The sequence below is a fragment of the Chelonia mydas genome, chromosome 2 (genome assembly GCF_015237465.2).
Source record: "Chelonia mydas isolate rCheMyd1 chromosome 2, rCheMyd1.pri.v2, whole genome shotgun sequence".
Lineage (NCBI taxonomy): Eukaryota > Metazoa > Chordata > Testudines > Cheloniidae > Chelonia > Chelonia mydas.
Window position 1 is genome coordinate 100,825,704 of NC_057850.1, and position 15,921 is coordinate 100,841,624.

The 15,921-nt window shown below is 38.7% G+C and overlaps 1 long non-coding RNA gene across 2 annotated transcripts in view; it reads left to right on the top strand.

Moving 5' to 3' along the window:
- The first annotated feature begins 1,381 nt into the window (after positions 1–1,381).
- The window catches only part of LOC122464521, a 27,611-nt gene continuing 13,071 nt past the window's right edge, over positions 1,382–15,921 (top strand). The window contains exons 1-3 of one of the 2 annotated variants that reach the window (XR_006288629.1): positions 1,382–1,516; positions 1,701–1,814; positions 5,255–5,343. This is a non-coding gene — a long non-coding RNA (uncharacterized LOC122464521). The other variant, XR_006288628.1, reaches the window with a different exon arrangement.

A 15,921-nucleotide genomic window follows, 5' to 3' on the forward strand; every position in this document is an offset into this window, starting at 1 on the left:
TTTCTGTATGGGTGAAATTCACCTCTGTGTAGAGGGCCTTAAATGGGACGTAGTCCTTGTGCTGGCCTTTGCACATGGTAGGTTTCACCCTATGTGTACAACTCCCATTGACATCTGTGACTATTAACTATAGCTAAGAGGAAAAGAATAGAAATTATTCTGGGTGGTCATGTGATTTTCAAAACATAGGGCCAAACCTTGCTCTCATTTATTTCCATGACTACCACCTACCTACATATAAAATGGGGTAGAATAGTCAGACGTCTCAGGAAGGAGCTACCTAGATAGATGGATTCTGCATCTTTTTCCCCATTGGTTTTTTGTTTGTTTGTTTTTTAATGAATTTGTTTAGAGTGAAATCCTGGTCCCACGAAGTCAATAGCAACCTCCCACTGACTACAATATTTCACCTTCTGGAGAGTAAATGAGAGGTGTCCCAGTCCCTTATTATTATTACTATTTCTGGCAACTTTTTTTCAATAATTGGTCAGTAAAAACATGAGTTGTGAGATAATTTAATCTTTAACGGTTCTCCGCTGTGTTAGGAAAGCAAGCATGATACAGAATCCATGCCAGAACAACCAGCTGGAGTACAGAGCGGGAAAGAGTTACATCCTTCACCTGACTTCTCCCCATGCTCTTACATACAGCTATCACAGACAGGAACTCTACAATCCACTGTGAGAGTGTTCCTGCATAGAGGGACAAGGCAGGGAGAAGTGGAGCCAGAGCTGGGCCTAATTGTGCCTTATCAGATTACAATTTGTATTTGTTTTCTAAATCCTTACTTCAGTCATTAATAATACGTTAAATGACTAAAACTGTAAAAATGATCAAAATCTAATTTACTTTTCACAAGGTAGGCTGTTGGCTTGTTTTTTGCTTTTCTCTCACTTTGGGTAATGACAGCAGACAAGTTAGTTTCTTGTCAGTTACTTCCTGGCTCTCATGCACCAGAACAAAGCTTCAGTATTCAGTTTAGGAACAAGCAGTTTTAATAATAATGTCAATATAAGAAAGGGCAATTGGGTAATTGTGTGTCTGGATGATCTAAAGGGGTATCTATCGTATCTAATAAGTTACTTGACCTATTTGAATCTATTTGCGGCTTCTGTACTTTAAAACCCCTGTTGCTAGTTTTTTGACAATTGCAAACCAATCTCTTTTATTTTTAACTTTGAGAAAGAAGCTTGGCAGGTAGATGTCTTGAAAGGGAAAAACAAGAAACTGCTTTTCAGCACAAATCTATCTCCAGATTAATTAATTAAATAAAGATGCTGGCCATGTGTACTGAGAACTAGCAAATACATTTTAATATATTGTATCTTCTGTTGAGGTCATGGAAAACTGGAGAGGTGCCAGAAGACTGGGGGGTGAGGAGAGAGGGAGGATTAATCTTCAGAAAATGGAAAGGAGGGACATCCTGGGCCATTACCACCCAGAAATCTAACTTCTATCCCTGACACAAAAATGGAACAGATACTAAGCAATCAAGTCACTAAACATATAGAGGAAGGTAAAATCATGAGTTGTAAGCTGCTTATATCTTGGCAGATGAACCTGATTCATTACTTGCTTGGCTTAGGTTTCAAGGATTTTGCGGGAGTGGGGAGGTCAGGAATGTAATTATAAAATTACTGAAGGAAACTTATATATGTATTTTGATTTTTAGTCAACTGTTTAACATTGCATTTTTAAAGAATGCCTTCTTGGGAACTGGTCCTTTAAATCTGGCAGCCACAAGGAGTTGCAGCCCTAGGGTAGCCATTTTGTAATAAGCTGCTGTATATTGCATCTTCCCTCTCTCCCAGCTGGTAAGTACTCTTTGCTTCTGTTACCATCATTATCATAGTGCCCAGTCAGTCACGGACAAGGACCCCATTGTGCTGGGTGCTGTACAATCACAGAACAGAAAGACAATCCCTGTCCCAAAGAGTTTGCAATCTAAGTAATGTTTTCCTTGGTTCTCTTTGGCTTGGCTCTAAACACTGCTGTTGTTTTCATGCCTTGTCATCCACTTTTCAATCCACATGATGAAGCAGTGAGTTGTGATGAGGTGCTGCAGACATCTGTGTTGGGGTTTGGTCTTTTATATATTCCTTAATGATCTACAAGAGTTTAATACAATTTGCAGATGGTAATAAATGAGCAGGAATTGCACCCATCAGCAAAGACTGAGAAAAAACACGCACAAAAAGCTGGAGATTAGAATCTTGGGCAGAAAATAAAGAAGAGATTTGTTTTGGAAAATAGGGATCTAATTATGGGGATGAAATAAATGTAAACATAAAACAAATATATTCAAAGGGTGGGAAAAATCTTGAAAGCAGTGATGGCAAAAGAGACCTTGAGTTAATAATGCATAGTAAATTAGACAAACTTTGTGGTAATAGTGCAGTAATCCCAGCTCAGGGAAGGGTAAGTGAATTATGCACTCATGAAAGGTAATGTGGCAGTGTCTAAAGCTGGATATACACAAGCACTCTGTCACAGCACAGGGAAGTCATGGTTCTGTCAGCTTTGTGAAACTGTACCAGGAGTATTGTATTTGTTATTGAGCACCTGGTTATCAGAAAAATAGCGGTAAATTGGATAGAGTCTAGAAAAGAGCAAAAAGAAAAATAATTTAGGGGACTAAATAGACAAACCTGTAGGAGCAAAAGAGTTAAATATGATGACTAAACAGAGGACATGATAATGGTCTACACATATTGGGAAAGACATGTTTTAAGATAGTATAAGAAGGTGAAAAAGAATGAAGTGAAGAAAGAGAAATTTTAGGCTAAGTATCAGTAAATCTTCCTGATTGCGAGGTGTTTAAGTTTGTGGAACAATCTCTGTGTGAAATGATAGAAGCCTCTTCACATGGGACATTTAAAAGCTAGATTGGACAAAACATTTGTAAATACGCAATAAGGAACAGTCCTGCACTGGCAAGAAGATAGGCTACATGATGGAACCGTTCTTTTCTCTCTCTAACATGTATGATTGTATGAGAAGATTAGTAACAACAATGTAACTGAACAAAGATTTTGGCCAAATGTTACTTTTCAGAGCTTACTCATAGAAATACCAACAAACTTTGTAGTAACAGTGAAATAATCCTAACGCTGGCTCCGGGAATGTAAGTGAATTATATGTTGTAACAGAATTGGCTGCAGGTGGAAAATGAAGTCCTTTAAGGGCATATCAGATAAAGCATGTGCAGTGGCAGTGCAAGTTTCTGCTGTTGTCCTGCCCCCATGCCTCTTCTCTGACCTGAAAAGATCAATGAGAATAGTTAAGTATTTATGCCTGTTCAGTTCCTGGTTTCTCTGCTGAGAAGAAGTGTGAGTGATGGTGTCGTTTAGGGCCCAATTATGCCACAACAACTCACATCTGAGAAAACTTTTGAACAGAATCCAGTGGGACTACTAGCATGAGTGTTTTCCTATTTGAGTGCCCAGCTGCTGCCTTAGGAGCTTAAGTCCAAAATTTACATCCTCAAAGCCACCACTCAGCTGTACCTACATGGCCCACTGTTTTAAATATTTCATACACAGTGGTTTCAACAGGAGATTTGGAGAGACATCTCTAGAATACCCCATAGCCAAGTGGTTAGGGGACTCACCTAGAAGGTAGGAGACTTGGGTTTAAATCCCTGCTTTATATAAGGGAGAAAAAAAAATTGAACCTGGGTCTCCCACATCCTGGGTGAGTACTCTAACCACTGGACTAAAGGAAGGCTATAAAGGCACCAACAGTTGTATTTTTGTGCAAGAAACTGCTTAGTTTCATAACTTCAGCAGAGGATTTGTGACTGAGCAGAGGGAGGTGCCCTCTGAGTTGAAGCCACCTTCCTCTCCTCAGCATTTCCTATTGGCTGGCTTAGGCAGCTCCCTATTCAGCATACTGGCTTTTGTGAATCTCACTTTTAGGCACCTAACTTTTCCCATGAATTGTATAGGGAGCGTGGGTTCCTGAAAACTTGGGGCTCTGGATTCCACTAGGTGGTAGGGCACCAAATCACTCGTCATTGCAATGCTGGGTCCATCTCCTTTGTGGATCTAGCCCTTAGCATTGACTGTGATGTAGACACGGGTGCCCTGTCAAATGAACCCATTTCACTTAGATCATCAAACAGGTGGCAGATGGTCATGACTCTGAATCACTACCAATATGATCATATTTGAATCACAGTCCTCAAGCTGAAGCTTTCAGATCCCCACTATCAGTCCCCCAAGCCATCTACTCCATTTCTGGCCAGTAAAGACCAGGGAAATTATGATGCACTTGATTTCTCAATTGGAGGACAACAGAGGCACTGTTCTTAGACCTTCTTGGCAACCGCTAACAAGTGACTTTGGTGGCAAGGATGTGCACATCATCTAGAGGAAAATTTCCTGCAAGAACTATAAGAATGAGAAAGAGAAAAGCGGTTCTGAAATGAAAAGCTAGACAACAGCACTTACTCAGAAGTTGGACTCAACATATAAAGTGAAAGCCAGCAGTCTAGAAAAGGTGGGTTTATTTAGATGGTAAACTAAAGCTAGACGTTAGCATTTGCCAGGATTTTAAAGCATTGGACATTTGCAATTGTAAACAGGGTGCCTCTGTATATTATCTACAATAACAAAAAAGAGAAGAATCATTGTAAAATAACTGTTATAGGAGTAGGGCTTTTTTAACCTTTAACCACTTGCTGCTTTTTGAAAATGTGAAAGGGAAATCTGTATGCCTTCCTGATTAGCTACAGTACCCGATAATGCTGCTCACTTTACCAATCAACTTACAAAATTATATTTGGATGTGGGAAGGAAGGTCACAAATAATAACTTCCCTTCTTTTATGGCAGAGCAGCCATGCAATAGTAATTTAATTTGCTCTTGAGAAAGATTATATGAACAGCTCTTCTGCTTGTGTAGCTCACTTTACAAAACAAACCACAGAAAGAGATGGCAGCACTGATAGACTGTGTTGTCTCTGAAGATGGGAAGAGTATTTTAAGTCAGTGGTTTGAAGTACTGACCAAAATCTTCAAATAAGTTCTACACTAATGTTGCGAACTGTATCTTTTAGAACTACAAGGCAACTTGGACCTTTATTGAAACTATCCTTCATAACAAAACCCTAGGCTTTTCTTTTCTTTTCTTTAAGTCCCATAGTTGACTTAAGTAAGTAAGGATGAGGGAATCAGTTTAGAACTTACACAAACCTTCTTCCAGAATCTATACCAAATCTTTAAACATTTTTGAAAATTCTGCTAACCTTTTAGGAACAAACAACAACAAAAACCTTATGAACCCTTGCTCTTTCTTGGTATTGATGGGAGGTGTTGAAATATCACAAAAGAAGCTGAAATCAGTAAGTACAAACTTTCCAGCTTCTTCTGATTTTTCAGACTGAGATCATTCTTATCAGAAACATCCAGATCTTCTGAGGTTCACCTGGCACTACTATTAACAAAGTTTCTAGATGTCTTTAGGATCATTTGAGAACATGTCCAGGTTGTTGGATGCACTCATAATTATACCAACAAGTGGAAAAACTTCATGCCTGGGAAATAGTGTTTTTTTTTTCCCTTCAAAACTTTAGTGGATGTCATTCCCAAGCTAACCTTATTTTGATAAAGTGCACAGAAGCGTCAGTCCACCTAAAGATTTGTATGGGATTTAATCATCCTCAATCAATAGGTTTACTCTCCAGCAAAATAGATTGTATAGTTAAACTTGTGCAAGGGCTGCACTGTGATCTTAGGGCCAAACTCACACTTTCCAAATAAGCTTCTCAGTGAGAGGGGGGTATTCACTTTTTCTTACTGAAAGTACCTTCCTCTTCACAGGAAAGATAAAATCAGAATAATTTCTTTGAATGAATAATGACACTGGATTTTCACAGGTGGACAAGAATCCAGTAAGTGAGGCTCTGATCCCACAGCTGACTGCATACGAGTGCAGTAATGCCCCTGCACAAAGCCCTGTAGAAGTCAATGGGCTCTGAGCAGCAATAGGGGGAAACCATGCGCAGTCTGTTGCAGGATGTGTGGCCTTATTCAGTAAATCTGAATGGCTCATCCAGCTCCAGACAGATGTATTCAGTATTGCACACCGGTTGGACCACTGCTTTTATATTGCTTATTGACCTGAAAGCAAAAACTTTAACCATAAAATCCATTGCAAATGCAAACTTTTTTTTTACAGCGGTACATAGGTAAATGACATGCCCCATATAATTTCACCTTCGGATGAAAGACAAGCCAAAAAATTACTAATGCTTTAATGGAATATTTATGCTGCTATTTTAAGGGCAGAATGGAGGTAAGAGAATATAGTGTTTAATTTCTAAATCACAAGTTCAAATTCATCCAAGGTCAGTAGTGAACAAATAAATGTTATCTACAGGAAATGACTTCATGGCATTAATGCATTTCCCCATGGACATGTGCCAGGTTACAGAAACCACAGTTACCAAAAGCAGTCTTCATGAAAGTCTCAGCAGAAAGACCAAAGACTGAATAGCCATGGAGACTAACCTTTCATATGAAGAGGTGCTTCTTCTAGGTCATTACTGGGATACTTTGGGGAAGGTTACACCCTTTTTGTAGCTGTTGTGTATATAAACAAAGGACACCAGTCAACCCACTATTTTTCACCAACACTAAAATCCACTCCAAATATATATATATATTTAGCTATCTTACTTTCTAAGGTTGCAGACCTAGTTAAACAAGGCCTTCTTCCATAAAGTAAAAGACAAAACTGCATCTGTAAAGAATGCTCTGAGGGTGCAGAGACAGTAATACATATGGGTTAAATATTACTATGTTTAATGATATGCAGTATGATATAGTTAGACTCAGCGTAGTTCACTGGAATATATACTACATCATAACACTGTGTGTGGGTTTTGCTTCAGTAAAAAAAATAAATACATAAAATATAATAAAAACCACAGTCACCAAGATGCCTGTTGAACAAGAAACTGTCAGTCTGAAAAATAACAAACAGCCAAACAATGCAGGGTTTTGGAGGAGGGAAGGCATAGAGGCAAAAGAAAGCCAGTAAAACTAGATAGGATCAGCTCCAATGGAAGAGGGAGGGTGAAGGAGAAGCAGTGAGGGTTTTCCATATAATCGGTTCCATGTAATGCTTGTAAAAATATGTTAGGAAGGTCATAGCTCATTACATCTGTATATGTGTGCATAGATTTATAGAAACTTATGTGTGTTTATAAGTATATATTGTATATTATTCACATAATAATATACACATACTAAATCTTGTCAAAACTACACAGAGAATAAACACATAAATAGGACACTCTGTAAAGAGCAAATTGCTGGGTATTGTTTTAGTAGACAGTTATTTAAAGTGGCCATTTTTAGAATAGATGTCCACGCCGATATTACACTGAATAGGCCTTTCAGAGGTGGCTTGTGTGGAGGAGATCTGAGAAGCAGAGGTGAGATGGCCAGGAAAGGGAGAGGGGCTTTAATGAAACTGAATTTTCATTAACGAAGGGCCAGATTTTGGAACTGCTTTGCTCACAGAATTCCCATTGAAGTTGCTGGGGATTGGGGGCACTGCAAGGCTGCAGAATCAGGCCCCAAAATTCTAGGCAGATTGTCACTTTACAGTTTGGAAGAGAATATTTTCCAGGTTGTGACTGAATTTAGGTCAGGAACTGGGCAAATTGGAAATACGAATGAATACACTATGGCTATGGCATAAGTAGGTATTAGCAGTACATTACATATTAGTAGAGAGCCACATCAGTGGAGGTGCCACTGTCTTTTTAATATTACGTAGTTGCTGTTCTCAAGGGTGAATCTTTACACCGTTCAGCAGCATTGCTTATACTTCCAGCAAAACTGCAACATTCACGCAGCCTGAGCAACAGTAAAACGCATCAAAGCAAGTTCTGCCTCTTCCTTACAAAGTTTTACTCGGAGGGCTGCGTAAACAGAGCACTGTCTCTTTAACTGATTTTATTTTCTCTCTCTCTCTCTCTCTTTTTTTTTTAGTTTAAAGATTACATTTAATATCTATTTCCCAGCAGTGTACAAACTGACATCATCTACTCATAAAAGCGGAATGCTTTGCTTTTTTAAGCTTCAAGCTGAATAACAAATTGCCACAGATGACAGCATAAAAGAATAACAGAATGGAATCAAAAGAAAATTCATTGTCAACAGAAACCCCCTGCTGAGGAATTTCAATTTCATATATCTAATTATCCCTGTCAGTTGGAAGAACTGACAAAAAGCATTCTTTGTTCTCTCTTTCTGCCTCCCGCATCTCACTCTCAATTAATTCCGGCATACAAATATGACTAATTGTCTTTGCAGTGCTCAAGAGCTCTGTATATAAATGTTCATGAACTGAAAATGATTTGGACTGTATTCATGCATCGATTTATGATATTTGAACACAATAGACATGCATAATTCAGGTGACCATGTTAGCACCCTCACAAGCCCCTATTACAGAGATTAGACAGGATTCTCTTTTCACGTCCCTTTTTCATATATGCTTTGTGACAATAACTCACTTTGCACCTATTAAAAGAGGAAGCATTATATGTCTGCTGTGGCTCATTGAAATTACCATGAACAAGATTATCAGCATTTAAATAACCTACTGGAGGTGGCCAGAAAAATGTTAGGTACTTTGAAAAGCACAACTAGGATCACTCCATGAAGGTTAACGTTTTCTTTTTTCTGCCTAGATCAATTCAAGAAGCCTTTCCATGTCCTATATTAACAAATATTACAGGGTTAAGATTTCTCTGGCACTGTCTTTTTGTAACTTTTCCTCTACTGTTTTTCAAGGCGATTTCTAACCAAACACTGTGATCATCACATCATAATATAGGAAATACTATTTCAAGGGGAATGGGGCTTCTGTACTGAAGAATAAAGATTCATAATGCACAATAGGAGGGTTTTGTGGGAAACTTTGCTGCCTTGCTTCATAATGAAACGGTCTCAGATTTCTGACAAGGTTTGTGTGACTGTTACTTAATTCATTAAAATCATATTAAGATTAGCAAAATGCACATTGATCCAGGAAAACTGTATAGACGTGGTGGTTGATTCTACACTACTTAAAGCAACGCTCTCATTCAGACCAATGGGAGTTTTGTGGAAGCAAAGAGGACAGGATCAGGCCTGCTAAAGCTTTGTCTAGACTGGGTTTTTAGTCATTTGTGTGGCTGCAGCAGTGCCAGTGTAACGCTTACATCAGTACACTGATTCTACAGTGAAGGTTGGCAGTGGTGTAGCTAAACTAGCAGTGTAGACAAGGTCATGTGTAGACAAGGTCAAAATCTGTGCATTAGACTTTTCACTCCTGAAAGGACACATCCGATGAAGTGAGCTGTAGCTCACGAAAGCTTATGCTCAAATAAATTGGGTAGTCTCCAAGGTGCCACAAGTCCTCCTTTTCTTTTTGCGGATACAGACTAACACGGCTGTTACTCTGAAACCTGTCATTCTTCTCTCTGCCTCCAGATTCTGGTATATATAAAACTCCCCTGAGAACAATGGAGTTAGATAATATATGTTTGAAAAATGCACGTGGACACATAACAAAAGATTGTATTATAATGGATACGTCCAGTGGGGGAAGAGTTAGGTGTGCACAGCTTTAATTTTCTTGTATACTGGCTTTTGAATGTGCAACATAATGGTTGCATAACACGGCTCTTATTTTTTTGGAATGTAATTTTTACTGGAATGTATTTTTAGCAATTTTGAACGATTTGAAAGGAAAAAAAGGTGAAAAGGGGGAATTTCCTCATGACAGTATATGTCTATATTGCAATTCCCTGTCTCAGGCACCTCTCTCACCTTTCTTCCGTAAAACTGGGGAGCTGCACAAAGCCTTTGGCAGGGGACAGAGAGTACTTCAAGATGAGCAGGGTCTGAGGCAAGGACTTCTGCATGCCCTCATTCAATGCCTGCCTTACAAAATGCTCAGAAACTTGGTGCACCCTGGGCATAAAATTTCCCATGACACCCAGCGATTTATGTGCCCTTTGCATACAGTTTTCAACAGCAGCTGGATCCTATCGCTGCACACAGAAAATGTCATGAGCTCAGCAAATCGTGTTCTCCATGTGAAACAGAGTAGTGATTTATGCACGAACTCCTCATCCATTGAAAACCTTATGAGAAGCACATGCAATAAGGATAGGGCTCCTTCAGCAAACAGGGGTTTAGAATGGGAGCCATTATTCAGCCTTAACTGTAGGGTTACAGCATGCTAGAATTATTGTAACAAGAAATTGCAATCATTCTCTGCTGTTACTAGTAGGAAGCCTCTAGGCTAAATTCAGTAGTGACAAAAATAGTAGTGCAAAGTTACATGTTTAGAAGGGGATTGGAAAACAGGTGTGAATGGTCAAGTGTAAACAGAGGCACACAGCTACTATGGCAATAGTAACTGTGGAAATACCCAGGTAAACAAAATTTCAACACATAAGCATTTATGGGGTGTGCAATTAAACTTAAAAAGAAAAGGAGGACTTGTGGCACCTTAGAGACTAACCAATTTATTTGAGCATGAGCTTTTGTGAGCTACAGCTCACTTCATCGGATGCACAGTATGCATCCGATGAAGTGAGCTGTAGCTCACGAAAGCTCATGCTCAAATAAATTGGTTAGTCTCTAAGGTGCCACAAGTCCTCCTTTTCTTTTTGCGAATACAGACTAACACGGCTGTTACTCTGAAACCTAATTAAACTTAAGTAGCAGGGGGAAGAGTCTGCCTTAGCTTGAACTCTGATGTTGCTTTCCCATCACCACCCCCTCGGCTGCCCTCTGAGCCTGTACACTGCAAGTTTAGCATGCCCACTGAATGTGTAATAAGTGCAAGTTACTCCGCTGTAATGTTTACACCCCTTTCTTGTGCCCACTTACACTGCTGTTCATGCCACTGTTCAATTTAGCTCCACTGGTTAAAATTATATTTATTATTTGTATTCTAGCACCTAGGTGCTCAAGTCAAATACCAACTTCATCAGGAGTTCTGCCTGAGTGTTATGGGAGCAAGCCTTTTAACACTAAGTACTTAGTGCTTTTCTCCTTGTAAACATTTAGCCATGCTTGTTAATTAACAATGGAGAGTTTATTTCAGGTTAGACATAAAGATTTCCCCCATTTAAAAAAAAAATCTTAAAAGTTCAACCAAACATTCTTAAGCCTGAATTCAGATCTGGTGTGAATGGGTGCAATTCGATTGAACTCAATGGGGTATGCTGGTTTTACACCAGGTTTGAATTTTGCCCATTGTTTTAAAAAGCTGTCTAAAATACCTAGGAAGCTGGTCCCCAGTCTTGAAAAGACACCCAAACTGTTGAATTCCTGTGCCCACACAGAGCCCCACTGAAGTCAATTCATCCCTACATGATTGTTTACAATATTTTTCGCAGACACTTACGCAGCACACAGCACTGTGTCTATTAGGCAACCAAGGCCCTGAGCCTTTAAAGAGAACTGAATAGATCCTGGGTTCAGCCACATGGTTATCTTTGTAGGATCACAGCCTTGGTTAACTAATAGATGATACTGTATGTTTTATCAGCATCCATGAAAGATATTTGGAGCCATATCCTGCTCTCAGATAAACCTGTTTTAAAATCAGTGAAGTTACTCCAGATTTACATCACATAACTGCAAAGGTTTTGGTCCATTTTTTTCTAAATAAAGAAAATCTTTCTTTCTTTAGAAAGAAAGAAACTTACTGTGAACTTACTGTGAACATTCATCGGTGCATCCGATGAAGTGAGCTGTAGCTCACGAAAGCTTATGCTCAAATAAATTTGTTAGTCTCTAAGGTGCCACTAGTACTCCTTTTCTTTTTGCGGATACAGACTAACACGGCTGCTACTCTGAAACCTGTGAACATTATGTAGCTGAATTAATGTCATACTTCAAAATTAAGCCAGGAACTTCAAAATTAAGACACCTTCTCAATCTTAGACTCATCCTGTTGGCTTTTTATTTTAGTTTAGTTTAATTTTGCAGTTACAGGAGTGAATGAAGCCATACCTTTTAATTTCCTGGCTTTTTCCACTTTAACACTAATTTGTATCTCTACAGACATGGCTAAATCCTGTTTAGAAAAATGTTAAAACTTAAACACTCTAATGTTCCTATGAAGCTCTCATTTCAAATCTCAGCTGAAAATATATCTTTTCTCCCTTGCCTGTACCTGTTAATTTTGCTCTCCCTCTACAATTATTTATCTCTGTAACTGTATTGTTTAACTCCTGTAAAGCGGTTCTGGGATACACTTTGGATGAAAGACGCTATACAACATAAAGTTGTTTTGTTTTGTTCAAGCTGGCGCATATTCGGCTGCACATAAACCTTGGCTGAGATCTCTCTTATATCAGTTCCTAGATTCTCCCCAGTCATTTTCTCAGAACATTTCCACCTCTTTTCTTTGTCTGGGATATACTAGGAAAATACCTCTCCTCTTAAGATTAATAGGTAACTAGAAATGTATTTGCCATCAAAAATGCGTGTATTTCCTATTTGAAATGCATCTCTGAAACAAGAATGATTTTATTAAGGGAATAGGTCTGTAGCACTGATGCAGCTAACATCTAAATGCCACCATGGGGAAAAAAATCATAAGTCAGATACTGAATGACTATTATGGATATTTTAAACCTAAAATCTATTTTGATTTTATGAGCAATCTGAAGTGATTGATGCTTGGGAACTCTGTGCTCTATATGAGTCTTTCTGTATCCTTAGTCAAATAAAGCAAGCAGGTGCAAGTCATAGGAGTTACTGATTATTTATGGCTTTTAGATACTTTGTGGGTTTAGCTGGTGAGAAAAGTTTTATTCCACTCACATGGACAAAACCCAACCAACTGTCTGGACTGATTAAATTCACATTGTTGCATGAACACATGGCAGGCAGGGGAAAAATTATGAAATCTCACCGCCTATGCCATGGCAACTGAGCAAACAGCTCCTGGGAAGAATGTGAATAATAGAAAATAGCAATATTTCTCTTTGTGTTTTCACACTTGACAGTTTTATCCCCACATCTGTCTGATGTCCAGTGCACAAGTGTCTGCTGTAGCTACTCTTTCTCCCTTAGTTGAATCATCTTCTGCTATAAGTTGTCTTGAAGATGATCCATATACTCTGTAAGCTTCAGAGAATATGCACTAGGAACGTTTTTGTACCACAGGTAACTCAAGGAAATGGATGACAGAACTAATACAAAGGATTTTTAAAGTGGCTGTGGCCCTTGTAACAATTTCATTGCACATTAAAGATTTCAAATTTCTAAACTGAAACTGAATATTGAAAGCACTTCAAATGGATGAATCGCACCAAACTTCTAAAAGATCTTTACAAAATGGTGATGAATTCTCATGCTCATCTATTTAAGCAATTTTTAATCCATGACATCATTTCACCAATTCTTAAGAGACATCAACAGTATTTCCAAAGGCCATTTGCCAGATCGTCATCTCAGTTGCACTGGTGTAACTGAAATGAGAAGCTGGCTCCAATTTTTAAAGAAAGATAAAAAAAGTAATTGTTTTCTGAAAACTTCCTAGTATTCATTGTGACATTCCTATTTCTCTTACATTGTATGTATAAAAGGAGCATGTTTTTCTAGAGCAGGGGAAATTTTCTCAGTGACTTGGTACTTGTCATGGGGAAAAATAGGTATTTGTGCTTTGGTAAAGTATACCAGAAATCCAAAATAAAATTCCAACACAACTGGAAATAAATATGACATGTCACAGGTGGCTTATCCAGTCCAAGTTTTGGTGGTTACTACTGAAAATGTTTAACATCGAGAGTTACGAAACCAATTTGAAAACTTGATTGCATAAGGTACTGATTCTGAAACTACTTAGACGTGTATTTACAACTTTAAACATGTGAGTAGTCCTCAGTGGGAATACACACATGATGAAAGTGAAGCATGTGTTGCTTGCAGGAGCAGAACCTAAATGAAGCGACCACATAATATACCTTTCATCGTGTCCTTTGCTATGTCTTTTTTCAGTTTTCAGCGAGGCTTATGTGGGACTAAAGCTATGTTGCTAGCAAGTCAAATGTTATATTGTTCTCTGTATTACATGACTGAGGCAAATGAAGATATTCTGTGCTTTTTTCCCCTGCCCTAATGAATAAGTGAGGTAGAAAAACACAGGTATGAATATTGTAAATACTGTACTTTCATGAGACTAGAAACATCTTTGTTTACTTGGTTTTGCTCCTAGTGCTGCGGTGGAGAGGCCAGGGCTTCTGACAGACTCATGAAAACCTTATAAAATCCTCTCCCCCAGCTCTGATTTCTCATGAATTAGACATTTTCGTCTTTTGTAATTGTTCAGAAATGAGAACACCTTGTGCTCCTGGGAGCCCAATCCAGGGACAATGGGCCAGCAGAAGAAACTCCATCCCTTTGAAGAGTGCAAAGGTCTGTGGGCAGCTGGAAAGGGGAGGGCAAGCCAGCAATGGGGAGAGAGGAAAAAAGAGATGATGGTACATACAGAAGGGAAAAAGAGAGAGAGAATTCTTCAAGAGGAAAGTTTCAAGTGATACACAAACTGCTGATGGGGTACAGTTATTATTATTATTAGATTTATCTAAGGCATTTGATCAAGAGGAGCACAATTACCTGTTGATTAATCTTGAATCAGTGGTAGTATTTCTTGGACAGGATTCAGATTATTTCAGATTTATTCAAATCCTCCTATATGCCATATTATTTGGGGTAATTTACAATTTGCCATAAAATGTTGTTTCATGTAGGGCTGTATGTATTGCACATGTATACTGGTCCCTCTTGGAGGGCTCATTCATAGATCTGGGTATGCTGATCAACATTTTGCTGATGACATCAAGAGTTACATTTGTTTTTTAAGCGAATCCATGTCTGGATTAGCTCACCTCTTTGGTAGCTCAGCCTGGAAAACCACAAATACTTTAATCCTGTCTGATTGGTAAAAATGGTCACCTGGGTCCTGCTATCTTCTTTCCTCCTTTGATGGATTTGGCTATGGTTCTGCTGGCAAGCTGTAAAACAAAACAAAAAAGTGGAGTTACAGAATACTGGACACTTCCTAAATATATAGGGCCAAATTTGGAGATGACTTAAAACTCTGTGCAATCCCTCTTAGTCCCAAAGTGTTCTATGGGGTGTAACTCAAGACCATACTTATAATGTCAGATTCGACTCTCAGATACACCAGTGTAAATATGGAGTCACTCTGACTTCAAGGGTTTTAACATCATGTTTAGACCCGTGTAAAATGAAAGCTGCAAGAGTCGGTATCTAAACTATCAATGCTCTCTGCCTTTTTAGGGAAGGGGTAAAGGGTAAAAGGATTGTAATAAAAAAATAGAAATACAGAAATTATTATTGAAAATTGTTACCTATTTACAGTAAAAGAAAAAATGTCCATGGGCTCAGTCCTGCTCCCACTGAAGTCAAGTGGAATTCTGCCTGATTTGAAGGAAAGCGTGATGAAGCCCTAATGTGCCACTTGCCCCTGTGAAGTAACTGGAGCAGTGGGGAGGGTTGGAAAGAAATACAGTAGCAGAGAGCGAGGGAATGGAAAATAAAACCGAAAACCCATGCTATATCTTCAGTTCACAAAGAGAGCTTTCCTCCTGAAGGGGTATATTATTCTCTTATGTGTATGTGGCTTCCATTACCAGTAATGGGGAGTTGATCACACACAGAGAGGAGAATAGGTTTCAGAGTAACAGCCGTGTTAGTCTGTATTCGCAAAAAGAAAAGGAGTACTTGTGGCACCTTAGCGACTAACCAACTTATTTGAGCATAAGCTTTTGTGCGCTACAGCTCACTTCATCAGATGCTGTTGCTCATGAAAGCTTATGCTCAAATAAATTGGTTAGTCTCTAAGGGGCCACAAGTACTCCTTTTTTTTT